The sequence below is a fragment of the Triturus cristatus genome, chromosome 10 (genome assembly GCF_964204655.1).
Source record: "Triturus cristatus chromosome 10, aTriCri1.1, whole genome shotgun sequence".
Classification (NCBI taxonomy): Eukaryota; Metazoa; Chordata; class Amphibia; order Caudata; family Salamandridae; genus Triturus; species Triturus cristatus.
Window position 1 is genome coordinate 854,989,655 of NC_140593.1, and position 27,129 is coordinate 855,016,783.

A 27,129-nucleotide genomic window follows, 5' to 3' on the forward strand; every position below is an offset into this window, starting at 1 on the left:
CAATATGGTTGCTGTCTTTTCCATGGCCGTCATCGAACAAGAAATGAAAATGCCTCTATCCTTCAGACATTTTGTTTGTTCTAGGTGTATGCTCTCGGTGAGGTCAATAAAACCATTTCTGCTCTCATGCCTTGCTTTCATGAAGTAGGCCCAACCTTCAGTACACAAGGACGTGCAAACGAATAGCGCAAACTATCGTCACTTCTCTTTTTGAGCTGTCACTGATACCCCTGGAGCACAGTACGTCACGCTGGTGAGGGATAGACAGCTTCCATTATCTCAGCTTTCCTATAAATTGAGAGAGTAAATGCAAACTGTGTGAAAAACAGAAAGCTGCTGTTTCTGCCCGGTCTCGAACCAGGGACCTTTCGCGTTTAAAGCGAACGTGATAACCACTACACTACAGAAACAGACACGCTTGCAGGAATCTTCTTGGCATGTAGTGGGCTGGAATGCACAGACCAAGGGCCAATGTCCATGAAGCTCAAAGTTGGACCCTCCTTACCCGATCTCTTTCTTTGGAAGAAAGGAACGAGGACCCCTTTTATTCCAAAAGGTGATTTTAAAACCATACCTGAAACCACACTAGAAAAACACTTTGCATTTAATTTTCCTACACTGATGGTCCACCCCAGAAAAGCAGTTGCAAAGAAGTCCGGCACTGAAATTCTATACGCCAAAAGTGGGAAATAGCGTAGAGGGAAAGGAACTTTCTCACCATACACGGCGTCTTATAGCATTGAAAAGAAGAAATGGCCCTATATAATAAGCAGCCTAAAAATAATTCCACAGCATGGGCTCGTCCGGGATTTGAACCCGGGACCTCTCGCACCCTAAGCGAGAATCATACCCCTAGACCAACGAGCCGAGGCACACAAGAGTCGCCTTTCGCACCGGCTCCGGGGGTTATTGGCAGCGAGTTAGTGAATGCTTCACCCAAAGCAAGCAACTGCACATGCTGCTCTCTTCTGCAATATGGTTGCTGTCTTTTCCATGGCCGTCATCGAACAAGAAATGAAAATGCCTCTATCCTTCAGACATTTTGTTTGTTCTAGGTGTATGCTCTCGGTGAGGTCAATAAAACCATTTCTGCTCTCATGCCTTGCTTTCATGAAGTAGGCCCAACCTTCAGTACACAAGGACGTGCAAACGAATAGCGCAAACTATCGTCACTTCTCTTTTTGAGCTGTCACTGATACCCCTGGAGCACAGTACGTCACGCTGGTGAGGGATAGACAGCTTCCATTATCTCAGCTTTCCTATAAATTGAGAGAGTAAATGCAAACTGTGTGAAAAACAGAAAGCTGCTGTTTCTGCCCGGTCTCGAACCAGGGACCTTTCGCGTTTAAAGCGAACGTGATAACCACTACACTACAGAAACAGACACGCTTGCAGGAATCTTCTTGGCATGTAGTGGGCTGGAATGCACAGACCAAGGGCCAATGTCCATGAAGCTCAAAGTTGGACCCTCCTTACCCGATCTCTTTCTTTGGAAGAAAGGAACGAGGACCCCTTTTATTCCAAAAGGCGATTTTAAAACCATACCTGAAACCACACTAGAAAAACACTTTGCATTTAATTTTCCTACACTGATGGTCCACCCCAGAAAAGCAGTTGCAAAGAAGTCCTGCACTGAAATTCTATACGCCAAAAGTGGGAAATAGCGTAGAGGGAAAGGAACTTTCTCACCATACACGGCGTCTTATAGCATTGAAAAGAAGAAATGGCCCTATATAATAAGCAGCCTAAAAATAATTCCACAGCATGGGCTCGTCCGGGATTTGAATCCGGGACCTCTCGCACCCGAAGCGAGAATCATACCCCTAGACCAACGAGCCTGATTCCCCAGTTGGCATTTTAAGCAATTTCTGATGCGTCTTTCAGAAACAAAGCAGGGCTATTTGGCTGCTCTCTCTCTATGTGAACCACAAAAAGTCATGTTTTCTCTCAAGGTGTTGTTTTTTTCACTCTTGCAAGGAAGGGATCAGTCGATATCCTAGCTGCCAGAGAGCAGAAAAAAGGCGCTGATGAGAACTGTGGCACTTTCTGGCACTTGTACTCCTCTGCAAGTCCTGGACACTTGCCCCATAGACTTCCACCCCAGATGCAAGGGAGGGCCTGCCAATTCTTGCTCCTAAGACAGAGGCATTTGATTCTTGGATTCAAACACGCTCACTCAGCGCTCGATCAGGCTCGATCAGGCGAGATTTATATGAGTGGCTCGCAGGACTGAAACACTAACCTGGGAGCCCCAGGGTGGCTGAATTCCCAGGATGGCCATTTTTGGGCAAGTCACCTCCTTTCCTCCTGCCTCAATCTAGAATTGGCTGCAAATCACAAGATAGAGTTCAATGTCCGTGTGTACTGCCTATTCCCAGATACCTCTCTGTCTTCCTTATGTAAATTAAAATTCGCAAGGGGGGACCAATGACAATCTGCTCCTCCCACATAACCAGGAAGCCCTGTTGAACATGTCTGCCTGTGTTGTTGCAGGGACAGTGCCTTCTCCGCCCAAAAGGTGGCAGGAGAGCCTCACAACAAAGATGGGATCAACTGCTTAATAAGAAACCAGCACGGCAGTTTGTGTGATGGAGTGCAAATTTAACGGAAGGTGTGCCTGAGGTGTCCCTTCCAGGAATACATGGAATTGTGATTGAGGGCCCAGCCTGATCGTTGGTGGATTTCTCGTCATATGTTACAGGTCCGTGCAAAGATTGTGGTGTGTGGGGAATGCACTGCAAAAAACAGGACGATTTAAGGGTGTAAAAGAAACCTGTTAGAAGTGGGATTTGAACCCACGCCTCCATGAGGAGACCAGAAGTCTCAGTTGCACTGAAGATCAAGCTCTCTTGAGTCTGGCGCCTTAGACCACTCGGCCATCCTGACAGCCCTGGGTGTGCACAGATCTGACTCTTCTGACTGCACCTGCCAATGTTTGCACTTACAACGTTCACAGCAATGTCACAAGTGTAAAGACCCCACAATACAACATGGCATGACAAAAAAAAAGCTAGGCACAAGAGCGACCACTGATGGATGCGGATTACTTTGTTTCGTCTTGCAAAAGTAAAGGAAGTTTCCCATGGCTCGCTGGGTTCAAGGACCGCCTCTTCTTAAGCTTGCATTGAGATAATAAGGTTTTAGAGGGTGCACATAAAAGCAGCTCATGCACAGTGTTTCTGCCCGGTCTCGAACCGGGGACCTTTCGCGTGTTAGGCAAACGTGATGACCACTACACTACAGAAAGTCACTTGCTGTGTTTTACTGTTAGAGCAAGGTTCCTCTCAAGGGTTCTCTCTACTTCTATTCTGCTGTATCAGCAGCCACTCAGAAAGCGAGGAGCAAGTGTGAAAACTGCAGAGATATCAGCCAACATACTTGCAATTAGACGTATTAAAAATTGACTTATGCAGGCATCGACAGACAAATATCTGATGCCTAAATGCCAGCAAGTACAGCTTGGGAAAGCATCACCTGGGACACACACAGACTAAGCATGAAGGCAGAAAAAGCATGGTGATCCATGTTTCTTATGAGGTTCAAAATATTTTGTGCAACAATGCGGCGAGTGTAATGAGAAATAGTCAGGCATTGTGAGTTTTGAGTAGGATTCGTATGTTTACCTCTGAAAAAGGGCTCGTCCGGGATTTGAACCCGGGACCTCTCGCACCCTAAGCGAGAATCATACCCCTAGACCAACGAGCCGAGGCACACAAGAGTCGCCTTTCGCACCGGCTCCGGGGGTTATTGGCAGCGAGTTAGTGAATGCTTCACCCAAAGCAAGCAACTGCACATGCTGCTCTCTTCTGCAATATGGTTGCTGTCTTTTCCATGGCCGTCATCGAACAAGAAATGAAAATGCCTCTATCCTTCAGACATTTTGTTTGTTCTAGGTGTATGCTCTCGGTGAGGTCAATAAAACCATTTCTGCTCTCATGCCTTGCTTTCATGAAGTAGGCCCAACCTTCAGTACACAAGGACGTGCAAACGAATAGCGCAAACTATCGTCACTTCTCTTTTTGAGCTGTCACTGATACCCCTGGAGCACAGTACGTCACGCTGGTGAGGGATAGACAGCTTCCATTATCTCAGCTTTCCTATAAATTGAGAGAGTAAATGCAAACTGTGTGAAAAACAGAAAGCTGCTGTTTCTGCCCGGTCTCGAACCAGGGACCTTTCGCGTGTAAAGCGAACGTGATAACCACTACACTACAGAAACAGACACGCTTGCAGGAATCTTCTTGGCATGTAGTGGGCTGGAATGCACAGACCAAGGGCCAATGTCCATGAAGCTCAAAGTTGGACCCTCCTTACCCGATCTCTTTCTTTGGAAGAAAGGAACGAGGACCCCTTTTATTCCAAAAGGCGATTTTAAAACCATACCTGAAACCACACTAGAAAAACACTTTGCATTTAATTTTCCTACACTGATGGTCCACCCCAGAAAAGCAAACAATTCGCAGGGTGTGAAAGGCAAATGGCGCTATCAACAAAAATTGCACAGAATCCAATATATGAAAATCAAATTCCCAGCGGTGCAAACAACAGTGGGAACAACACCCAAAACCCACAAGGCTCAATACAAGATTGATAAAGATGCAAAAAAAAAGAGTAGATGCACACGCTATTGAAATAAATGCATAGTTCAAAACAATCAAATGCAGCACAATGCTTCCGTTCTTCTCAATTTATTAGCGAAATTCTTCCACTCCCCAACGCGTTTCGTCGTTTTGAGGGAATTATCCCATACGACTTCCTCAGGGCTGGAAGTGATACAAATGACATATGTATAGAGAAATGGCAGCAGAAAAAAAGACACAAAACATTTTTTACAACACACAATAACTGAAACAAAAAGTAAAGAGACAGACGGTTCAAAAGACAGGCAAAGTTATATGACAGAAATAGTACATATTCTAAAGTAACGATATATAGCACTTGTCTAAACAATACCTCCTTACAGAACACGAAATAAAAGTAAGCGTCAGTGAAAAAATCCTAATAGAAACTACTCACCAACCCATGTGAGTCTAATGTAGTTAATCAAAAGAAAAGAAAATTCTGTACCTCAATTACTTGATGAACTGCCAATCTAAAACAATATAAAATAAATTGACTCATATTTAGTCATTGCGTCACATATGAGGCACGATCAATCACAAACAATCATAAGACCGATATTCAAAATATATATACCTGGTTTTACCGGAAACTGATCTTATTTTCTAATATCAATAGTACAAAAGCTGCCCAATCATATGGTGGCCATCCAAATAAACAGATTTCAGTTGAGTATACCTAAAACAATGACGAATTAATGTCAGTATAATTCAAAAACGTAAATATATCTCCAGCATAAACTGCAAGTAACACTAAAATACGTGAATATATCACAAAATTACGCTGCAGCACCAGTTTTATTTGACTTACCCAGAATGGTATGTTGATATAGATATAATTGTTATCCAATAGTCAAAAACGTATAATCCAATATCGTCTGCTTAACGTAATTAGTCACCTAAAAATAAAGTACGGAGAGTTATAACCTCTCCTACGTGTTCAAATGATAAATGCAAACGGGAGGATTCTCGCGCCGTTGTCAAACTTACCAAAAGCATTCGGCTTCCAAAATCCCGAGTACAGGAGAGAGGCAACGCCGCCGGACACTTCCGCGTTCAAATAACCGACGTTTAGTGATAGAAAAGGGGACTTAAACCCCTACTGCAAAACTAGCGCCATTTTGGAACTGCAAAATCTCAATAGCGATGTATATAAAACGCTATGTATACAACGAGATCATTATTATAAAAGAGTATTACGCCTCACTGATCTTTTTATTTGCATAGTCCACGGCATAATGTAATATAAAGCGTTCTATATTACGGCCTAACTAAAAATAAAAGGAGCGCCCTAATTAAACGTGTTACCTGCATATACATCATCTATTAGTAACATATTGAATAATGAGTATAATTACTTGATTCTTTTTTGGAACCATGATCGATCAATAGCAAATATCATGCCCATTATTAAGGCACTTTAACCTTTATTATTTTACTAGTACAGTCCAAGGCATGATTTAATATAAAGCGACAAGACTAAGTCTAGTGTGTCTCTTCTTGTGTGTAGGTCCACCCACTAATTACTGTAGGTTAAGTGAGGAAAGATTCTTACCAAACCCTACCATTGTGGGGTCCCTAGGTATCTTAAGGAACCGACTAACCAGGTAGCAGGCTAATAGTATTCTACTCCTGCCACATCAGATATAGCTGGCCCCTATGTGACTGAGTTTATAATGTAAAGTACAGAAGTTTCCACGCCGAATTACCCACTCAATAACGTGCCACGCAATTGAAGTAAAATTGCAATTGCAATAGTTTTGAACTGCTACGCATACCCAGTTTAGAAGCATGTTATGGAGAATTGATACCGATAGAGATGCATACAGAAAACACTAGTATCAAGTTGATAAAATACTAATGGGTATCAATCGCCCAAAAAATACTGGAGTTCCTGGTCATAATTAAGACCGAACTCCACAGCCTTCATGCGCATGATCCATCGTGCCTCACGTCTGCGCAATTTCAACTCTCTATTGCCGCCCCGTGGATCCAATTTCACATGCTCGATACCATAAAATCTAAAGGATTTAATGAGATCTTGTGCCTTACAGTCATATACATGTTGAGCTATGGGATATCTCATATCACAATTTTTTATAGCTCGCATATGTTCACTCACACGTTCCTTTAAGGTTCTGATGGTGCTACCTATGTAAATACTATGACATTTACAAACAATAACATAAACCACATATTTGGTACTGCAAGTTATGTTAGACGTGATTTTGTAAACATGACCGTCATTGTCCTGAAATTGTAAGGTTTATGCTGGAGATATATTTACGTTTTTGAATTATACTGACATTAATTCGTCATTGTTTTAGGTATACTCAACTGAAATCTGTTTATTTGGATGGCCACCATATGATTGGGCAGCTTTTGTACTATTGATATTAGAAAATAAGATCAGTTTCCGGTAAAACCAGGTATATATATTTTGAATATCGGTCTTATGATTGTTTGTGATTGATCGTGCCTCATATGTGACGCAATGACTAAATATGAGTCAATTTATTTTATATTGTTTTAGATTGGCAGTTCATCAAGTAATTGAGGTACAGAATTTTCTTTTCTTTTGATTAACTACATTAGACTCACATGGGTTGGTGAGTAGTTTCTATTAGGATTTTTTCACTGACGCTTACTTTTATTTCGTGTTCTGTAAGGAGGTATTGTTTAGACAAGTGCTATATATCGTTACTTTAGAATATGTACTATTTCTGTCATATAACTTTGCCTGTCTTTTGAACCGTCTGTCTCTTTACTTTTTGTTTCAGTTATTGTGTGTTGTAAAAAATGTTTTGTGTCTTTTTTTCTGCTGCCATTTCTCTATACATATGTCATTTGTATCACTTCCAGCCCTGAGGAAGTCGTATGGGATAATTCCCTCAAAACGACGAAACGCGTTGGGGAGTGGAAGAATTTCGCTAATAAATTGAGAAGAACGGAAGCATTGTGCTGCATTTGATTGTTTTGAACTATGCATTTATTTCAATAGCGTGTGCATCTACTCTTTTTTTTTGCACCCCAGAAAAGCAGTTGCAAAGAAGTCCGGCACTGAAATTCTATACGCCAAAAGTGGGAAATAGCGTAGAGGGAAAGGAACTTTCTCACCATACACGGCGTCTTATAGCATTGAAAAGAAGAAATGGCCCTATATAATAAGAAGCCTAAAAATTATTCCACAGCATGGGCTCGTCCGGGATTTGAATCCGGGACCTCTCGCACCCGAAGCGAGAATCATACCCCTAGACCAACGAGCCTGATTCCCCAGTTGGCATTTTAAGCAATTTCTGATGCGTCTTTCAGAAACAAAGCAGGGCTATTTGGCTGCTCTCTCTCTATGTGAACCACAAAAAGTCATGTTTTCTCTCAAGGTGTTGTTTTTTTCACTCTTGCAAGGAAGGGATCAGTCGATATCCTAGCTGCCAGAGAGCAGAAAAAAGGCGCTGATGAGAACTGTGGCACTTTCTGGCACTTGTACTCCTCTGCAAGTCCTGGACACTTGCCCCATAGACTTCTACCCCAGATGCAAGGGAGGGCCTGCCAATTCTTGCTCCTAAGACAGAGGCATTTGATTCTTGGATTCAAATACGCTCACTCAGCGCTCGATCAGGCTCGATCAGGCGAGATTTATATGAGTGGCTCGCAGGACTGAAACACTAACCTGGGAGCCCCAGGGTGGCTGAATTCCCAGGATGGCCATTTTTGGGCAAGTCACCTCCTTTCCTCCTGCCTCAATCTAGAATTGGCTGCAAATCACAAGATAGAGTTCAATGTCCGTGTGTACTGCCTACTCCCAGATACCTCTCTGTCTTCCTTATGTAAATTAAAATTCGCAAGGGGGGACCAATGACAATCTGCTCCTCCCACATAACCAGGAAGCCCTGTTGAACATGTCTGCCTGTGTTGTTGCAGGGACAGTGCCTTCTCTGCCCAAAAGGTGGCAGGAGAGCCTCACAACAAAGATGGAATCAACTGCTTAATGAGAAACCAGCACGGCAGTTTGTGTGATATAGTGCAAATTTAACGGAAGGTGTGCCTGAGGTGTCCCTTCCAGGAATACATGGAATTGTGATTGAGGGCCCAGCCTGATCGTTGGTGGATTTCTCGTCATATGTTACAGGTCCGTGCAAAGATTGTGGTGTGTGGGGAATGCACTGCAAAAAACAGGACGATTTAAGGGTGTAAAAGAAACCTGTCAGAAGTGGGATTTGAACCCACGCCTCCATGAGGAGACCAGAAGTCTCAGTTGCACTGAAGATCAAGCTCTCTTGAGTCTGGCGCCTTAGACCACTCGGCCATCCTGACAGCCCTGGGTGTGCACAGATCTGACTCTTCTGACTGCACCTGCCAATGTTTGCACTTACAACGTTCACAGCAATGTCACAAGTGTAAAGACCCCACAATACAACATGGCATGACAAAAAAAAAGCTAGGCACAAGAGCGACCACTGATGGATGCGGATTACTTTGTTTCGTCTTGCAAAAGTAAAGGAAGTTTCCCATGGCTCGCTGGGTTCAAGGACCGCCTCTTCTTAAGCTTGCATTGAGATAATAAGGTTTTAGAGGGTGCACATAAAAGCAGCTCATACACAGTGTTTCTGCCCGGTCTCGAACCGGGGACCTTTTGCGTGTTAGGCGAACGTGATGACCACTACACTACAGAAACTCACTTGCTGTGTTTTACTGTTAGAGCAAGGTTCCTCTCAAGGGTTCTCTCTACTTCTATTCTGCTGTATCAGCAGCCACTCAGAAAGCGAGGAGCAAGTGTGAAAACTGCAGAGATATCAGCCAACATACTTGCAATTAGACGTATTAAAAATTGACTTATGCAGGCATCGACAGACAAATATCTGATGCCTAAATGCCAGCAAGTACAGCTTGGGAAAGCATCACCTGGGACACACACAGACTAAGCATGAAGGCAGAAAAAGCATGGTGATCCATGTTTCTTATGAGGTTCAAAATATTTTGTGCAACAATGCGGCGAGTGTAATGATAAATAGTCAGGCATTGTGAGTTTTGAGTAGGATTCGTATATTTACCTCTGAAAAAGGGCTCGTCCGGGATTTGAACCCGGGACCTCTCGCACCCTAAGCGAGAACCATACCCCTAGACCAACGAGCCGAGGCACACAAGAGTCGCCTTTCGCACCGGCTCCGGGGGTTATTGGCAGCGAGTTAGTGAATGCTTCACCCAAAGCAAGCAACTGCACATGCTGCTCTCTTCTGCAATATGGTTGCTGTCTTTTCCATGGCCGTCATCGAACAAGAAATGAAAATGCCTCTATCCTTCAGACATTTTGTTTGTTCTAGGTGTATGCTCTCGGTGAGGTCAATAAAACCATTTCTGCTCTCATGCCTTGCTTTCATGAAGTAGGCCCAACCTTCAGTACACAAGGACGTGCAAACGAATAGCGCAAACTATCGTCACTTCTCTTTTTGAGCTGTCACTGATACCCCTGGAGCACAGTACGTCACGCTGGTGAGGGATAGACAGCTTCCATTATCTCAGCTTTCCTATAAATTGAGAGAGTAAATGCAAACTGTGTGAAAAACAGAAAGCTGCTGTTTCTGCCCGGTCTCGAACCAGGGACCTTTCGCGTGTAAAGCGAACGTGATAACCACTACACTACAGAAACAGACACGCTTGCAGGAATCTTCTTGGCATGTAGTGGGCTGGAATGCACAGACCAAGGGCCAATGTCCATGAAGCTCAAAGTTGGACCCTCCTTACCCGATCTCTTTCTTTGGAAGAAAGGAACGAGGACCCCTTTTATTCCAAAAGGCGATTTTAAAACCATACCTGAAACCACACTAGAAAAACACTTTGCATTTAATTTTCCTACACTGATGGTCCACCCCAGAAAAGCAAACAATTCGCAGGGTGTGAAAGGCAAATGGCGCTATCAACAAAAATTGCACAGAATCCAATATATGAAAATCAAATTCCCAGCGGTGCAAACAACAGTGGGAACAACACCCAAAACCCACAAGGCTCAATACAAGATTGATAAAGATGCAAAAAAAAAGAGTAGATGCACACGCTATTGAAATAAATGCATAGTTCAAAACAATCAAATGCAGCACAATGCTTCCGTTCTTCTCAATTTATTAGCGAAATTCTTCCACTCCCCAACGCGTTTCGTCGTTTTGAGGGAATTATCCCATACGACTTCCTCAGGGCTGGAAGTGATACAAATGACATATGTATAGAGAAATGGCAGCAGAAAAAAAGACACAAAACATTTTTTACAACACACAATAACTGAAACAAAAAGTAAAGAGACAGACGGTTCAAAAGACAGGCAAAGTTATATGACAGAAATAGTACATATTCTAAAGTAACGATATATAGCACTTGTCTAAACAATACCTCCTTACAGAACACGAAATAAAAGTAAGCGTCAGTGAAAAAATCCTAATAGAAACTACTCACCAACCCATGTGAGTCTAATGTAGTTAATCAAAAGAAAAGAAAATTCTGTACCTCAATTACTTGATGAACTGCCAATCTAAAACAATATAAAATAAATTGACTCATATTTAGTCATTGCGTCACATATGAGGCACGATCAATCACAAACAATCATAAGACCGATATTCAAAATATATATACCTGGTTTTACCGGAAACTGATCTTATTTTCTAATATCAATAGTACAAAAGCTGCCCAATCATATGGTGGCCATCCAAATAAACAGATTTCAGTTGAGTATACCTAAAACAATGACGAATTAATGTCAGTATAATTCAAAAACGTAAATATATCTCCAGCATAAACTGCAAGTAACACTAAAATACGTGAATATATCACAAAATTACGCTGCAGCACCAGTTTTATTTGACTTACCCAGAATGGTATGTTGATATAGATATAATTGTTATCCAATAGTCAAAAACGTATAATCCAATATCGTCTGCTTAACGTAATTAGTCACCTAAAAATAAAGTACGGAGAGTTATAACCTCTCCTACGTGTTCAAATGATAAATGCAAACGGGAGGATTCTCGCGCCGTTGTCAAACTTACCAAAAGCATTCGGCTTCCAAAATCCCGAGTACAGGAGAGAGGCAACGCCGCCGGACACTTCCGCGTTCAAATAACCGACGTTTAGTGATAGAAAAGGGGACTTAAACCCCTACTGCAAAACTAGCGCCATTTTGGAACTGCAAAATCTCAATAGCGATGTATATAAAACGCTATGTATACAACGAGATCATTATTATAAAAGAGTATTACGCCTCACTGATCTTTTTATTTGCATAGTCCACGGCATAATGTAATATAAAGCGTTCTATATTACGGCCTAACTAAAAATAAAAGGAGCGCCCTAATTAAACGTGTTACCTGCATATACATCATCTATTAGTAACATATTGAATAATGAGTATAATTACTTGATTCTTTTTTGGAACCATGATCGATCAATAGCAAATATCATGCCCATTATTAAGGCACTTTAACCTTTATTATTTTACTAGTACAGTCCAAGGCATGATTTAATATAAAGCGACAAGACTAAGTCTAGTGTGTCTCTTCTTGTGTGTAGGTCCACCCACTAATTACTGTAGGTTAAGTGAGGAAAGATTCTTACCAAACCCTACCATTGTGGGGTCCCTAGGTATCTTAAGGAACCGACTAACCAGGTAGCAGGCTAATAGTATTCTACTCCTGCCACATCAGATATAGCTGGCCCCTATGTGACTGAGTTTATAATGTAAAGTACAGAAGTTTCCACGCCGAATTACCCACTCAATAACGTGCCACGCAATTGAAGTAAAATTGCAATTGCAATAGTTTTGAACTGCTACGCATACCCAGTTTAGAAGCATGTTATGGAGAATTGATACCGATAGAGATGCATACAGAAAACACTAGTATCAAGTTGATAAAATACTAATGGGTATCAATCGCCCAAAAAATACTGGAGTTCCTGGTCATAATTAAGACCGAACTCCACAGCCTTCATGCGCATGATCCATCGTGCCTCACGTCTGCGCAATTTCAACTCTCTATTGCCGCCCCGTGGATCCAATTTCACATGCTCGATACCATAAAATCTAAAGGATTTAATGAGATCTTGTGCCTTACAGTCATATACATGTTGAGCTATGGGATATCTCATATCACAATTTTTTATAGCTCGCATATGTTCACTCACACGTTCCTTTAAGGTTCTGATGGTGCTACCTATGTAAATACTATGACATTTACAAACAATAACATAAACCACATATTTGGTACTGCAAGTTATGTTAGACGTGATTTTGTAAACATGACCGTCATTGTCCTGAAATTGTAAGGTTTATGCTGGAGATATATTTACGTTTTTGAATTATACTGACATTAATTCGTCATTGTTTTAGGTATACTCAACTGAAATCTGTTTATTTGGATGGCCACCATATGATTGGGCAGCTTTTGTACTATTGATATTAGAAAATAAGATCAGTTTCCGGTAAAACCAGGTATATATATTTTGAATATCGGTCTTATGATTGTTTGTGATTGATCGTGCCTCATATGTGACGCAATGACTAAATATGAGTCAATTTATTTTATATTGTTTTAGATTGGCAGTTCATCAAGTAATTGAGGTACAGAATTTTCTTTTCTTTTGATTAACTACATTAGACTCACATGGGTTGGTGAGTAGTTTCTATTAGGATTTTTTCACTGACGCTTACTTTTATTTCGTGTTCTGTAAGGAGGTATTGTTTAGACAAGTGCTATATATCGTTACTTTAGAATATGTACTATTTCTGTCATATAACTTTGCCTGTCTTTTGAACCGTCTGTCTCTTTACTTTTTGTTTCAGTTATTGTGTGTTGTAAAAAATGTTTTGTGTCTTTTTTTCTGCTGCCATTTCTCTATACATATGTCATTTGTATCACTTCCAGCCCTGAGGAAGTCGTATGGGATAATTCCCTCAAAACGACGAAACGCGTTGGGGAGTGGAAGAATTTCGCTAATAAATTGAGAAGAACGGAAGCATTGTGCTGCATTTGATTGTTTTGAACTATGCATTTATTTCAATAGCGTGTGCATCTACTCTTTTTTTTTGCACCCCAGAAAAGCAGTTGCAAAGAAGTCCGGCACTGAAATTCTATACGCCAAAAGTGGGAAATAGCGTAGAGGGAAAGGAACTTTCTCACCATACACGGCGTCTTATAGCATTGAAAAGAAGAAATGGCCCTATATAATAAGAAGCCTAAAAATTATTCCACAGCATGGGCTCGTCCGGGATTTGAATGCGGGACCTCTCGCACCCGAAGCGAGAATCATACCCCTAGACCAACGAGCCTGATTCCCCAGTTGGCATTTTAAGCAATTTCTGATGCGTCTTTCAGAAACAAAGCAGGGCTATTTGGCTGCTCTCTCTCTATGTAAACCACAAAAAGTCATGTTTTCTCTCAAGGTGTTGTTTTTTTCACTCTTGCAAGGAAGGGATCAGTCGATATCCTAGCTGCCAGAGAGCAGAAAAAAGGCGCTGATGAGAACTGTGGCACTTTCTGGCACTTGTACTCCTCTGCAAGTCCTGGACACTTGCCCCATAGACTTCTACCCCAGATGCAAGGGAGGGCCTGCCAATTCTTGCTCCTAAGACAGAGGCATTTGATTCTTGGATTCAAATACGCTCACTCAGCGCTCGATCAGGCTCGATCAGGCGAGATTTATATGAGTGGCTCGCAGGACTGAAACACTAACCTGGGAGCCCCAGGGTGGCTGAATTCCCAGGATGGCCATTTTTGGGCAAGTCACCTCCTTTCCTCCTGCCTCAATCTAGAATTGGCTGCAAATCACAAGATAGAGTTCAATGTCCGTGTGTACTGCCTACTCCCAGATACCTCTCTGTCTTCCTTATGTAAATTAAAATTCGCAAGGGGGGACCAATGACAATCTGCTCCTCCCACATAACCAGGAAGCCCTGTTGAACATGTCTGCCTGTGTTGTTGCAGGGACAGTGCCTTCTCTGCCCAAAAGGTGGCAGGAGAGCCTCACAACAAAGATGGAATCAACTGCTTAATGAGAAACCAGCACGGCAGTTTGTGTGATGGAGTGCAAATTTAACGGAAGGTGTGCCTGAGGTGTCCCTTCCAGGAATACATGGAATTGTGATTGAGGGCCCAGCCTGATCGTTGGTGGATTTCTCGTCATATGTTACAGGTCCGTGCAAAGATTGTGGTGTGTGGGGAATGCACTGCAAAAAACAGGACGATTTAAGGGTGTAAAAGAAACCTGTCAGAAGTGGGATTTGAACCCACGCCTCCATGAGGAGACCAGAAGTCTCAGTTGCACTGAAGATCAAGCTCTCTTGAGTCTGGCGCCTTAGACCACTCGGCCATCCTGACAGCCCTGGGTGTGCACAGATCTGATTCTTCTGACTGCACCTGCCAATGTTTGCACTTACAACGTTCACAGCAATGTCACAAGTGTAAAGACCCCACAATACAACATGGCATGACAAAAAAAAAGCTAGGCACAAGAGCGACCACTGATGGATGCGGATTACTTTGTTTCGTCTTGCAAAAGTAAAGGAAGTTTCCCATGGCTCGCTGGGTTCAAGGACCGCCTCTTCTTAAGCTTGCATTGAGATAATAAGGTTTTAGAGGGTGCACATAAAAGCAGCTCATACACAGTGTTTCTGCCCGGTCTCGAACCGGGGACCTTTCGCGTGTTAGGCGAACGTGATGACCACTACACTACAGAAACTCACTTGCTGTGTTTTACTGTTAGAGCAAGGTTCCTCTCAAGGGTTCTCTCTACTTCTATTCTGCTGTATCAGCAGCCACTCAGAAAGCGAGGAGCAAGTGTGAAAACTGCAGAGATATCAGCCAACATACTTGCAATTAGACGTATTAAAAATTGACTTATGCAGGCATCGACAGACAAATATCTGATGCCTAAATGCCAGCAAGTACAGCTTGGGAAAGCATCACCTGGGACACACACAGACTAAGCATGAAGGCAGAAAAAGCATGGTGATCCATGTTTCTTATGAGGTTCAAAATATTTTGTGCAACAATGCGGCGAGTGTAATGATAAATAGTCAGGCATTGTGAGTTTTGAGTAGGATTCGTATATTTACCTCTGAAAAAGGGCTCGTCCGGGATTTGAACCCGGGACCTCTCGCACCCTAAGCGAGAACCATACCCCTAGACCAACGAGCCGAGGCACACAAGAGTCGCCTTTCGCACCGGCTCCGGGGGTTATTGGCAGCGAGTTAGTGAATGCTTCACCCAAAGCAAGCAACTGCACATGCTGCTCTCTTCTGCAATATGGTTGCTGTCTTTTCCATGGCCGTCATCGAACAAGAAATGAAAATGCCTCTATCCTTCAGACATTTTGTTTGTTCTAGGTGTATGCTCTCGGTGAGGTCAATAAAACCATTTCTGCTCTCATGCCTTGCTTTCATGAAGTAGGCCCAACCTTCAGTACACAAGGACGTGCAAACGAATAGCGCAAACTATCGTCACTTCTCTTTTTGAGCTGTCACTGATACCCCTGGAGCACAGTACGTCACGCTGGTGAGGGATAGACAGCTTCCATTATCTCAGCTTTCCTATAAATTGAGAGAGTAAATGCAAACTGTGTGAAAAACAGAAAGCTGCTGTTTCTGCCCGGTCTCGAACCAGGGACCTTTCGCGTGTAAAGCGAACGTGATAACCACTACACTACAGAAACAGACACGCTTGCAGGAATCTTCTTGGCATGTAGTGGGCTGGAATGCACAGACCAAGGGCCAATGTCCATGAAGCTCAAAGTTGGACCCTCCTTACCCGATCTCTTTCTTTGGAAGAAAGGAACGAGGACCCCTTTTATTCCAAAAGGCGATTTTAAAACCATACCTGAAACCACACTAGAAAAACACTTTGCATTTAATTTTCCTACACTGATGGTCCACCCCAGAAAAGCAAACAATTCGCAGGGTGTGAAAGGCAAATGGCGCTATCAACAAAAATTGCACAGAATCCAATATATGAAAATCAAATTCCCAGCGGTGCAAACAACAGTGGGAACAACACCCAAAACCCACAAGGCTCAATACAAGATTGATAAAGATGCAAAAAAAAAGAGTAGATGCACACGCTATTGAAATAAATGCATAGTTCAAAACAATCAAATGCAGCACAATGCTTCCGTTCTTCTCAATTTATTAGCGAAATTCTTCCACTCCCCAACGCGTTTCGTCGTTTTGAGGGAATTATCCCATACGACTTCCTCAGGGCTGGAAGTGATACAAATGACATATGTATAGAGAAATGGCAGCAGAAAAAAAGACACAAAACATTTTTTACAACACACAATAACTGAAACAAAAAGTAAAGAGACAGACGGTTCAAAAGACAGGCAAAGTTATATGACAGAAATAGTACATATTCTAAAGTAACGATATATAGCACTTGTCTAAACAATACCTCCTTACAGAACACGAAATAAAAGTAAGCGTCAGTGAAAAAATCCTAATAGAAACTACTCACCAACCCATGTGAGTCTAATGTAGTTAATCAAAAGAAAAGAAAATTCTGTACCTCAATTACTTGATGAACTGCCAATCTAAAACAATATAAAATAAATTGACTCATATTTAGTCATTGCGTCACATATGAGGCACGATCAATCACAAACAATCATAAGACCGATATTCAAAATATATATACCTGGTTTTACCGGAAACTGATCTTATTTTCTAATATCAATAGTACAAAAGCTGCCCAATCATATGGTGGCCATCCAAATAAACAGATTTCAGTTGAGTATACCTAAAACAATGACGAATTAATGTCAGTATAATTCAAAAACGTAAATATATCTCCAGCATAAACTGCAAGTAACACTAAAATACGTGAATATATCACAAAATTACGCTGCAGCACCAGTTTTATTTGACTTACCCAGAATGGTATGTTGATATAGATATAATTGTTATCCAATAGTCAAAAACGTATAATCCAATATCGTCTGCTTAACGTAATTAGTCACCTAAAAATAAAGTACGGAGAGTTATAACCTCTCCTACGTGTTCAAATGATAAATGCAAACGGGAGGATTCTCGCGCCGTTGTCAAACTTACCAAAAGCATTCGGCTTCCAAAATCCCGAGTACAGGAGAGAGGCAACGCCGCCGGACACTTCCGCGTTCAAATAACCGACGTTTAGTGATAGAAAAGGGGACTTAAACCCCTACTGCAAAACTAGCGCCATTTTGGAACTGCAAAATCTCAATAGCGATGTATATAAAACGCTATGTATACAACGAGATCATTATTATAAAAGAGTATTACGCCTCACTGATCTTTTTATTTGCATAGTCCACGGCATAATGTAATATAAAGCGTTCTATATTACGGCCTAACTAAAAATAAAAGGAGCGCCCTAATTAAACGTGTTACCTGCATATACATCATCTATTAGTAACATATTGAATAATGAGTATAATTACTTGATTCTTTTTTGGAACCATGATCGATCAATAGCAAATATCATGCCCATTATTAAGGCACTTTAACCTTTATTATTTTACTAGTACAGTCCAAGGCATGATTTAATATAAAGCGACAAGACTAAGTCTAGTGTGTCTCTTCTTGTGTGTAGGTCCACCCACTAATTACTGTAGGTTAAGTGAGGAAAGATTCTTACCAAACCCTACCATTGTGGGGTCCCTAGGTATCTTAAGGAACCGACTAACCAGGTAGCAGGCTAATAGTATTCTACTCCTGCCACATCAGATATAGCTGGCCCCTATGTGACTGAGTTTATAATGTAAAGTACAGAAGTTTCCACGCCGAATTACCCACTCAATAACGTGCCACGCAATTGAAGTAAAATTGCAATTGCAATAGTTTTGAACTGCTACGCATACCCAGTTTAGAAGCATGTTATGGAGAATTGATACCGATAGAGATGCATACAGAAAACACTAGTATCAAGTTGATAAAATACTAATGGGTATCAATCGCCCAAAAAATACTGGAGTTCCTGGTCATAATTAAGACCGAACTCCACAGCCTTCATGCGCATGATCCATCGTGCCTCACGTCTGCGCAATTTCAACTCTCTATTGCCGCCCCGTGGATCCAATTTCACATGCTCGATACCATAAAATCTAAAGGATTTAATGAGATCTTGTGCCTTACAGTCATATACATGTTGAGCTATGGGATATCTCATATCACAATTTTTTATAGCTCGCATATGTTCACTCACACGTTCCTTTAAGGTTCTGATGGTGCTACCTATGTAAATACTATGACATTTACAAACAATAACATAAACCACATATTTGGTACTGCAAGTTATGTTAGACGTGATTTTGTAAACATGACCGTCATTGTCCTGAAATTGTAAGGTTTATGCTGGAGATATATTTACGTTTTTGAATTATACTGACATTAATTCGTCATTGTTTTAGGTATACTCAACTGAAATCTGTTTATTTGGATGGCCACCATATGATTGGGCAGCTTTTGTACTATTGATATTAGAAAATAAGATCAGTTTCCGGTAAAACCAGGTATATATATTTTGAATATCGGTCTTATGATTGTTTGTGATTGATCGTGCCTCATATGTGACGCAATGACTAAATATGAGTCAATTTATTTTATATTGTTTTAGATTGGCAGTTCATCAAGTAATTGAGGTACAGAATTTTCTTTTCTTTTGATTAACTACATTAGACTCACATGGGTTGGTGAGTAGTTTCTATTAGGATTTTTTCACTGACGCTTACTTTTATTTCGTGTTCTGTAAGGAGGTATTGTTTAGACAAGTGCTATATATCGTTACTTTAGAATATGTACTATTTCTGTCATATAACTTTGCCTGTCTTTTGAACCGTCTGTCTCTTTACTTTTTGTTTCAGTTATTGTGTGTTGTAAAAAATGTTTTGTGTCTTTTTTTCTGCTGCCATTTCTCTATACATATGTCATTTGTATCACTTCCAGCCCTGAGGAAGTCGTATGGGATAATTCCCTCAAAACGACGAAACGCGTTGGGGAGTGGAAGAATTTCGCTAATAAATTGAGAAGAACGGAAGCATTGTGCTGCATTTGATTGTTTTGAACTATGCATTTATTTCAATAGCGTGTGCATCTACTCTTTTTTTTTGCACCCCAGAAAAGCAGTTGCAAAGAAGTCCGGCACTGAAATTCTATACGCCAAAAGTGGGAAATAGCGTAGAGGGAAAGGAACTTTCTCACCATACACGGCGTCTTATAGCATTGAAAAGAAGAAATGGCCCTATATAATAAGAAGCCTAAAAATTATTCCACAGCATGGGCTCGTCCGGGATTTGAATCCGGGACCTCTCGCACCCGAAGCGAGAATCATACCCCTAGACCAACGAGCCTGATTCCCCAGTTGGCATTTTAAGCAATTTCTGATGCGTCTTTCAGAAACAAAGCAGGGCTATTTGGCTGCTCTCTCTCTATGTGAACCACAAAAAGTCATGTTTTCTCTCAAGGTGTTGTTTTTTTCACTCTTGCAAGGAAGGGATCAGTCGATATCCTAGCTGCCAGAGAGCAGAAAAAAGGCGCTGATGAGAACTGTGGCACTTTCTGGCACTTGTACTCCTCTGCAAGTCCTGGACACTTGCCCCATAGACTTCTACCCCAGATGCAAGGGAGGGCCTGCCAATTCTTGCTCCTAAGACAGAGGCATTTGATTCTTGGATTCAAATACGCTCACTCAGCGCTCGATCAGGCTCGATCAGGCGAGATTTATATGAGTGGCTCGCAGGACTGAAACACTAACCTGGGAGCCCCAGGGTGGCTGAATTCCCAGGATGGCCATTTTTGGGCAAGTCACCTCCTTTCCTCCTGCCTCAATCTAGAATTGGCTGCAAATCACAAGATAGAGTTCAATGTCCGTGTGTACTGCCTACTCCCAGCTACCTCTCTGTCTTCCTTATGTAAATTAAAATTCGCAAGGGGGGACCAATGACAATCTGCTCCTCCCACATAACCAGGAAGCCCTGTTGAACATGTCTGCCTGTGTTGTTGCAGGGACAGTGCCTTCTCCGCCCAAAAGGTGGCAGGAGAGCCTCACAACAAAGATGGGATCAACTGCTTAATGAGAAACCAGCACGGCAGTTTGTGTGATGGAGTGCAAATTTAACAGAAGGTGTGCCTGAGGTGTCCCTTCCAGGAATACATGGAATTGTGATTGAGGGCCCAGCCTGATCGTTGGTGGATTTCTCGTCATATGTTACAGGTCCGTGCAAAGATTGTGGTGTGTGGGGAATGCACTGCAAAAAACAGGACGATTTAAGGGTGTAAAAGAAACCTGTCAGAAGTGGGATTTGAACCCACGCCTCCATGAGGAGACCAGAAGTCTCAGTTGCACTGAAGATCAAGCTCTCTTGAGTCTGGCGCCTTAGACCACTCGGCCATCCTGACAGCCCTGGGTGTGCACAGATCTGACTCTTCTGACTGCACCTGCCAATGTTTGCACTTACAACGTTCACAGCAATGTCACAAGTGTAAAGACCCCACAATACAACAAGGCATGACAAAAAAAAAGCTAGGCACAAGAGCGACCACTGATGGATGCGGATTACTTTGTTTCGTCTTGCAAAAGTAAAGGAAGTTTCCCATGGCTCGCTGGGTTCAAGGACCGCCTCTTCTTAAGCTTGCATTGAGATAATAAGGTTTTAGAGGGTGCACATAAAAGCAGCTCATACACAGTGTTTCTGCCCGGTCTCGAACCGGGGACCTTTCGCGTGTTAGGCGAACGTGATGACCACTACACTACAGAAACTCACTTGCTGTGTTTTACTGTTAGAGCAAGGTTCCTCTCAAGGGTTCTCTCTACTTCTATTCTGCTGTATCAGCAGCCACTCAGAAAGCGAGGAGCAAGTGTGAAAACTGCAGAGATATCAGCCAACATACTTGCAATTAGACGTATTAAAAATTGACTTATGCAGGCATCGACAGACAAATATCTGATGCCTAAATGCCAGCAAGTACAGCTTGGGAAAGCATCACCTGGGACACACACAGACTAAGCATGAAGGCAGAAAAAGCATGGTGATCCATGTTTCTTATGAGGTTCAAAATATTTTGTGCAACAATGCGGCGAGTGTAATGATAAATAGTCAGGCATTGTGAGTTTTGAGTAGGATTCGTATATTTACCTCTGAAAAAGGGCTCGTCCGGGATTTGAACCCGGGACCTCTCGCACCCTAAGCGAGAACCATACCCCTAGACCAACGAGCCGAGGCACACAAGAGTCGCCTTTCGCACCGGCTCCGGGGGTTATTGGCAGCGAGTTAGTGAATGCTTCACCCAAAGCAAGCAACTGCACATGCTGCTCTCTTCTGCAATATGGTTGCTGTCTTTTCCATGGCCGTCATCGAACAAGAAATGAAAATGCCTCTATCCTTCAGACATTTTGTTTGTTCTAGGTGTATGCTCTCGGTGAGGTCAATAAAACCATTTCTGCTCTCATGCCTTGCTTTCATGAAGTAGGCCCAACCTTCAGTACACAAGGACGTGCAAACGAATAGCGCAAACTATCGTCACTTCTCTTTTTGAGCTGTCACTGATACCCCTGGAGCACAGTACGTCACGCTGGTGAGGGATAGACAGCTTCCATTATCTCAGCTTTCCTATAAATTGAGAGAGTAAATGCAAACTGTGTGAAAAACAGAAAGCTGCTGTTTCCGCCCGGTCTCGAACCAGGGACCTTTCGCGTGTAAAGCGAACGTGATAACCACTACACTACAGAAACAGACACGCTTGCAGGAATCTTCTTGGCATGTAGTGGGCTGGAATGCACAGACCAAGGGCCAATGTCCATGAAGCTCAAAGTTGGACCCTCCTTACCCGATCTCTTTCTTTGGAAGAAAGGAACGAGGACCCCTTTTATTCCAAAAGGCGATTTTAAAACCATACCTGAAACCACACTAGAAAAACACTTTGCATTTAATTTTCCTACACTGATGGTCCACCCCAGAAAAGCAGTTGCAAAGAAGTCCGGCACTGAAATTCTACACGCCAAAAGTGGGAAATAGCGTAGAGGGAAAGGAACTTTCTCACCATACACGGCGTCTTATAGCATTGAAAAGAAGAAATGGCCCTATATAATAAGAAGCCTAAAAATAATTCCATAGCATGGGCTCGTCCGGGATTTGAATCCGGGACCTCTCGCACCCGAAGCGAGAATCATACCCCTAGACCAACGAGCCTGATTCCCCAGTTGGCATTTTAAGCAATTTCTGATGCGTCTTTCAGAAACAAAGCAGGGCTATTTGGCTGCTCTCTCTCTATGTGAACCACAAAAAGTCATGTTTTCTCTCAAGTTGTTGTTTTTTTCACTCTTGCAAGGAAGGGATCAGTCGATATCCTAGCTGCCAGAGAGCAGAAAAAAGGCGCTGATGAGAACTGTGGCACTTTCTGGCACTTGTACTCCTCTGCAAGTCCTGGACACTTGCCCCATAGACTTCCACCCCAGATGCAAGGGAGGGCCTGCCAATTCTTGCTCCTAAGACAGAGGCATTTGATTCTTGGATTCAAACACGCTCACTCAGCGCTCGATCAGGCTCGATCAGGCGAGATTTATATGAGTGGCTCGCAGGACTGAAACACTAACCTGGGAGCCCCAGGGTGGCTGAATTCCCAGGATGGCCATTTTTGGGCAAGTCACCTCCTTTCCTCCTGCCTCAATCTAGAATTGGCTGCAAATCACAAGATAGAGTTCAATGTCCGTGTGTACTGCCTACTCCCAGATACCTCTCTGTCTTCCTTATGTAAATTAAAATTCGCAAGGGGGGACCAATGACAATCTGCTCCTCCCACATAACCAGGAAGCCCTGTTGAACATGTCTGCCTGTGTTGTTGCAGGGACAGTGCCTTCTCCGCCCAAAAGGTGGCAGGAGAGCCTCACAACAAAGATGGGATCAACTGCTTAATGAGAAACCAGCACGGCAGTTTGTGTGATGGAGTGCAAATTTAACGGAAGGTGTGCCTGAGGTGTCCCTTCCAGGAATACATGGAATTGTGATTGAGGGCCCAGCCTGATCGTTGGTGGATTTCTCGTCATATGTTACAGGTCCGTGCAAAGATTGTGGTGTGTGGGGAATGCACTGCAAAAAACAGGACGATTTAAGGGTGTAAAAGAAACCTGTCAGAAGTGGGATTTGAACCCACGCCTCCATGAGGAGACCAGAAGTCTCAGTTGCACTGAAGATCAAGCTCTCTTGAGTCTGGCGCCTTAGACCACTCGGCCATCCTGACAGCCCTGTGTGTGCACAGATCTGACTCTTCTGACTGCACCTGCCAATGTTTGCACTTACAACGTTCACAGCAATGTCACAAGTGTAAAGACCCCACAATACAACAAGGCATGACAAAAAAAAAGCTAGGCACAAGAGCGACCACTGATGGATGCGGATTACTTTGTTTCGTCTTGCAAAAGTAAAGGAAGTTTCCCATGGCTCGCTGGGTTCAAGGACCGCCTCTTCTTAAGCTTGCATTGAGATAATAAGGTTTTAGAGGGTGCACATAAAAGCAGCTCATGCACAGTGTTTCTGCCCGGTCTCGAACCGGGGACCTTTCGCGTGTTAGGTGAACATGATGACCACTACACTACAGAAACTCACTTGCTGTGTTTTACTGTTAGAGCAAGGTTCCTCTCAAGGGTTCTCTCTACTTCTATTCTGCTGTATCAGCAGCCACTCAGAAAGCGAGGAGCAAGTGTGAAAACTGCAGAGATATCAGCCAACATACTTGCAATTAGACGTATTAAAAATTGACTTATGCAGGCATCGACAGACAAATATCTGATGCCTAAATGCCAGCAAGTACAGCTTGGGAAAGCATCACCTGGGACACACACAGACTAAGCATGAAGGCAGAAAAAGCATGGTGATCCATGTTTCTTATGAGGTTCAAAATATTTTGTGCAACAATGCGGCGAGTGTAATGAGAAATAGTCAGGCATTGTGAGTTTTGAGTAGGATTCGAATGTTTACCTCTGAAAAAGGGCTCGTCCGGGATTTGAACCCGGGACCTCTCGCACCCTAAGCGAGAATCATACCCCTAGACCAACGAGCCGAGGCACACAAGAGATGCCTTTCGCACCGGCTCCGGGGGTTATTGGCAGCGAGTTAGTGAATGCTTCACCCAAAGCAAGCAACTGCACATGCTGCTCTCTTCTGCAATATGGTTGCTGTCTTTTCCATGGCCGTCATCGAACAAGAAATGAAAATGCCTCTATCCTTCAGACATTTTGTTTGTTCTAGGTGTATGCTCTCGGTGAGGTCAATAAAACCATTTCTGCTCTCATCCCTTGCTTTCATGAAGTAGGCCCAACCTTCAGTACACAAGGACGTGCAAACGAATAGCGCAAACTATCGTCACTTCTCTTTTTGAGCTGTCACTGATACCCCTGGAGCACAGTACGTCACGCTGGTGAGGGATAGACAGCTTCCATTATCTCAGCTTTCCTATAAATTGAGAGAGTAAATGCAAACTGTGTGAAAAACAGAAAGCTGCTGTTTCTGCCCGGTCTCGAACCAGGGACCTTTCGCGTGTAAAGCGAACGTGATAACCACTACACTACAGAAACAGACATGCTTGCAGGAATCTTCTTGGCATGTAGTGGGCTGGAATGCACAGACCAAGGGCCAATGTCCATGAAGCTCAAAGTTGGACCCTCCTTACCCGATCTCTTTCTTTGGAAGAAAGGAACGAGGACCCCTTTTATTCCAAAAGGCGATTTTAAAACCATACCTGAAACCACACTAGAAAAACACTTTGCATTTAATTTTCCTACACTGATGGTCCACCCCAGAAAAGCAGTTGCAAAGAAGTCCGGCACTGAAATTCTATACGCCAAAAGTGGGAAATAGCGTAGAGGGAAAGGAACTTTCTCACCATACACGGCGTCTTATAGCATTGAAAAGAAGAAATGGCCCTATATAATAAGCAGCCTAAAAATAATTCCACAGCATGGGCTCGTCCGGGATTTGAATCCGGGACCTCTCGCACCCGAAGCGAGAATCATACCCCTAGACCAACGAGCCTGATTCCCCAGTTGGCATTTTAAGCAATTTCTGATGCGTCTTTCAGAAACAAAGCAGGGCTATTTGGCTGCTCTCTCTCTATGTGAACCACAAAAAGTCATGTTTTCTCTCAAGGTGTTGTTTTTTTCACTCTTGCAAGGAAGGGATCAGTCGATATCCTAGCTGCCAGAGAGCAGAAAAAAGGCGCTGATGAGAACTGTGGCACTTTCTGGCACTTCTACTCCTCTGCAAGTCCTGGACACTTGCCCCATAGACTTCCACCCCAGATGCAAGGGAGGGCCTGCCAATTCTTGCTCCTAAGACAGAGGCATTTGATTCTTGGATTCAAACACGCTCACTCAGCGCTCGATCAGGCTCGATCAGGCGAGATTTATATGAGTGGCTCGCAGGACTGAAACACTAACCTGGGAGCCCCAGGGTGGCTGAATTCCCAGGATGGCCATTTTTGGGCAAGTCACCTCCTTTCCTCCTGCCTCAATCTAGAATTGGCTGCAAATCACAAGATAGAGTTCAATGTCCGTGTGTACTGCCTACTCCCAGATACCTCTCTGTCTTCCTTATGTAAATTAAAATTCGCAAGGGGGGACCAATGACAATCTGCTCCTCCCACATAACCAGGAAGCCCTGTTGAACATGTCTGCCTGTGTTGTTGCAGGGACAGTGCCTTCTCCGCCCAAAAGGTGGCAGGAGAGCCTCAAAACAAAGATGGGATCAACTGCTTAATGAGAAACCAGCACGGCAGTTTGTGTGATGGAGTGCAAATTTAACGGAAGGTGTGCCTGAGGTGTCCCTTCCAGGAATACATGGAATTGTGATTGAGGGCCCAGCCTGATCGTTGGTGGATTTCTCGTCATATGTTACAGGTCCGTGCAAAGATTGTGGTGTGTGGGGAATGCACTGCAAAAAACAGGACGATTTAAGGGTGTAAAAGAAACCTGTCAGAAGTGGGATTTGAACCCACGCCTCCATGAGGAGACCAGAAGTCTCAGTTGCACTGAAGATCAAGCTCTCTTGAGTCTGGCGCCTTAGACCACTCGGCCATCCTGACAGCCCTGGGTGTGCACAGATCTGACTCTTCTGACTGCACCTGCCAATGTTTGCACTTACAACGTTCACAGCAATGTCACAAGTGTAAAGACCCCACAATACAACATGGCATGACAAAAAAAAAGCTAGGCACAAGAGCGACCACTGATGGATGCGGATTACTTTGTTTCGTCTTGCAAAAGTAAAGGAAGTTTCCCATGGCTCGCTGGGTTCAAGGACCGCCTCTTCTTAAGCTTGCATTGAGATAATAAGGTTTTAGAGGGTGCACATAAAAGCAGCTCATGCACAGTGTTTCTGCCCGGTCTCGAACCGGGGACCTTTCGCGTGTTAGGTGAACGTGATGACCACTACACTACAGAAACTCACTTGCTGTGTCTTACTGTTAGAGCAAGGTTCCTCTCAAGGGTTCTCTCTACTTCTATTCTGC

The 27,129-nt window shown here is 43.0% G+C and overlaps 18 non-coding genes across 18 annotated transcripts; all 18 read right to left on the bottom strand.

The window, feature by feature from the left end:
* Positions 1–795: 795 nt before the first annotated feature.
* TRNAP-AGG (transfer RNA proline (anticodon AGG)) lies at positions 796–867 on the bottom strand. Its single transcript has one exon. It is a non-coding gene; the product is annotated as a tRNA-Pro (tRNA).
* Positions 868–3,633: 2,766 nt separating this feature from the next.
* Positions 3,634–3,705, bottom strand: TRNAP-AGG (transfer RNA proline (anticodon AGG)). Its single transcript has one exon. It is a non-coding gene; the product is annotated as a tRNA-Pro (tRNA).
* Positions 3,706–4,146: 441 nt separating this feature from the next.
* On the bottom strand, positions 4,147–4,219 carry TRNAV-UAC (transfer RNA valine (anticodon UAC)). The gene has a single exon. It is a non-coding gene; the product is annotated as a tRNA-Val (tRNA).
* Positions 4,220–8,821: 4,602 nt separating this feature from the next.
* Positions 8,822–8,933, bottom strand: TRNAL-CAA (transfer RNA leucine (anticodon CAA)). Its single transcript has 2 exons — positions 8,896–8,933; positions 8,822–8,867 (listed from the first exon to the last, which is right to left on the bottom strand). It is a non-coding gene; the product is annotated as a tRNA-Leu (tRNA).
* Positions 8,934–9,680: 747 nt separating this feature from the next.
* Positions 9,681–9,752, bottom strand: TRNAP-AGG (transfer RNA proline (anticodon AGG)). The gene has a single exon. It is a non-coding gene; the product is annotated as a tRNA-Pro (tRNA).
* Positions 9,753–10,193: 441 nt separating this feature from the next.
* TRNAV-UAC (transfer RNA valine (anticodon UAC)) lies at positions 10,194–10,266 on the bottom strand. Its single transcript has one exon. It is a non-coding gene; the product is annotated as a tRNA-Val (tRNA).
* A 4,602-nt stretch (positions 10,267–14,868) lies between these two features.
* TRNAL-CAA (transfer RNA leucine (anticodon CAA)) lies at positions 14,869–14,980 on the bottom strand. Its single transcript has 2 exons — positions 14,943–14,980; positions 14,869–14,914 (listed from the first exon to the last, which is right to left on the bottom strand). It is a non-coding gene; the product is annotated as a tRNA-Leu (tRNA).
* Positions 14,981–15,268: 288 nt separating this feature from the next.
* TRNAV-AAC (transfer RNA valine (anticodon AAC)) lies at positions 15,269–15,341 on the bottom strand. Its single transcript has one exon. It is a non-coding gene; the product is annotated as a tRNA-Val (tRNA).
* A 386-nt stretch (positions 15,342–15,727) lies between these two features.
* On the bottom strand, positions 15,728–15,799 carry TRNAP-AGG (transfer RNA proline (anticodon AGG)). Its single transcript has one exon. It is a non-coding gene; the product is annotated as a tRNA-Pro (tRNA).
* A 441-nt stretch (positions 15,800–16,240) lies between these two features.
* On the bottom strand, positions 16,241–16,313 carry TRNAV-UAC (transfer RNA valine (anticodon UAC)). Its single transcript has one exon. It is a non-coding gene; the product is annotated as a tRNA-Val (tRNA).
* A 4,602-nt stretch (positions 16,314–20,915) lies between these two features.
* TRNAL-CAA (transfer RNA leucine (anticodon CAA)) lies at positions 20,916–21,027 on the bottom strand. The gene is made up of 2 exons: positions 20,990–21,027; positions 20,916–20,961 (listed from the first exon to the last, which is right to left on the bottom strand). It is a non-coding gene; the product is annotated as a tRNA-Leu (tRNA).
* A 288-nt stretch (positions 21,028–21,315) lies between these two features.
* TRNAV-AAC (transfer RNA valine (anticodon AAC)) lies at positions 21,316–21,388 on the bottom strand. The gene has a single exon. It is a non-coding gene; the product is annotated as a tRNA-Val (tRNA).
* Positions 21,389–21,774: 386 nt separating this feature from the next.
* Positions 21,775–21,846, bottom strand: TRNAP-AGG (transfer RNA proline (anticodon AGG)). Its single transcript has one exon. It is a non-coding gene; the product is annotated as a tRNA-Pro (tRNA).
* A 441-nt stretch (positions 21,847–22,287) lies between these two features.
* TRNAV-UAC (transfer RNA valine (anticodon UAC)) lies at positions 22,288–22,360 on the bottom strand. Its single transcript has one exon. It is a non-coding gene; the product is annotated as a tRNA-Val (tRNA).
* Positions 22,361–23,753: 1,393 nt separating this feature from the next.
* TRNAL-CAA (transfer RNA leucine (anticodon CAA)) lies at positions 23,754–23,865 on the bottom strand. The gene is made up of 2 exons: positions 23,828–23,865; positions 23,754–23,799 (listed from the first exon to the last, which is right to left on the bottom strand). It is a non-coding gene; the product is annotated as a tRNA-Leu (tRNA).
* A 747-nt stretch (positions 23,866–24,612) lies between these two features.
* TRNAP-AGG (transfer RNA proline (anticodon AGG)) lies at positions 24,613–24,684 on the bottom strand. Its single transcript has one exon. It is a non-coding gene; the product is annotated as a tRNA-Pro (tRNA).
* Positions 24,685–25,125: 441 nt separating this feature from the next.
* Positions 25,126–25,198, bottom strand: TRNAV-UAC (transfer RNA valine (anticodon UAC)). The gene has a single exon. It is a non-coding gene; the product is annotated as a tRNA-Val (tRNA).
* Positions 25,199–26,591: 1,393 nt separating this feature from the next.
* TRNAL-CAA (transfer RNA leucine (anticodon CAA)) lies at positions 26,592–26,703 on the bottom strand. The gene is made up of 2 exons: positions 26,666–26,703; positions 26,592–26,637 (listed from the first exon to the last, which is right to left on the bottom strand). It is a non-coding gene; the product is annotated as a tRNA-Leu (tRNA).
* Between the last annotated feature and the right edge of the window lie 426 nt (positions 26,704–27,129).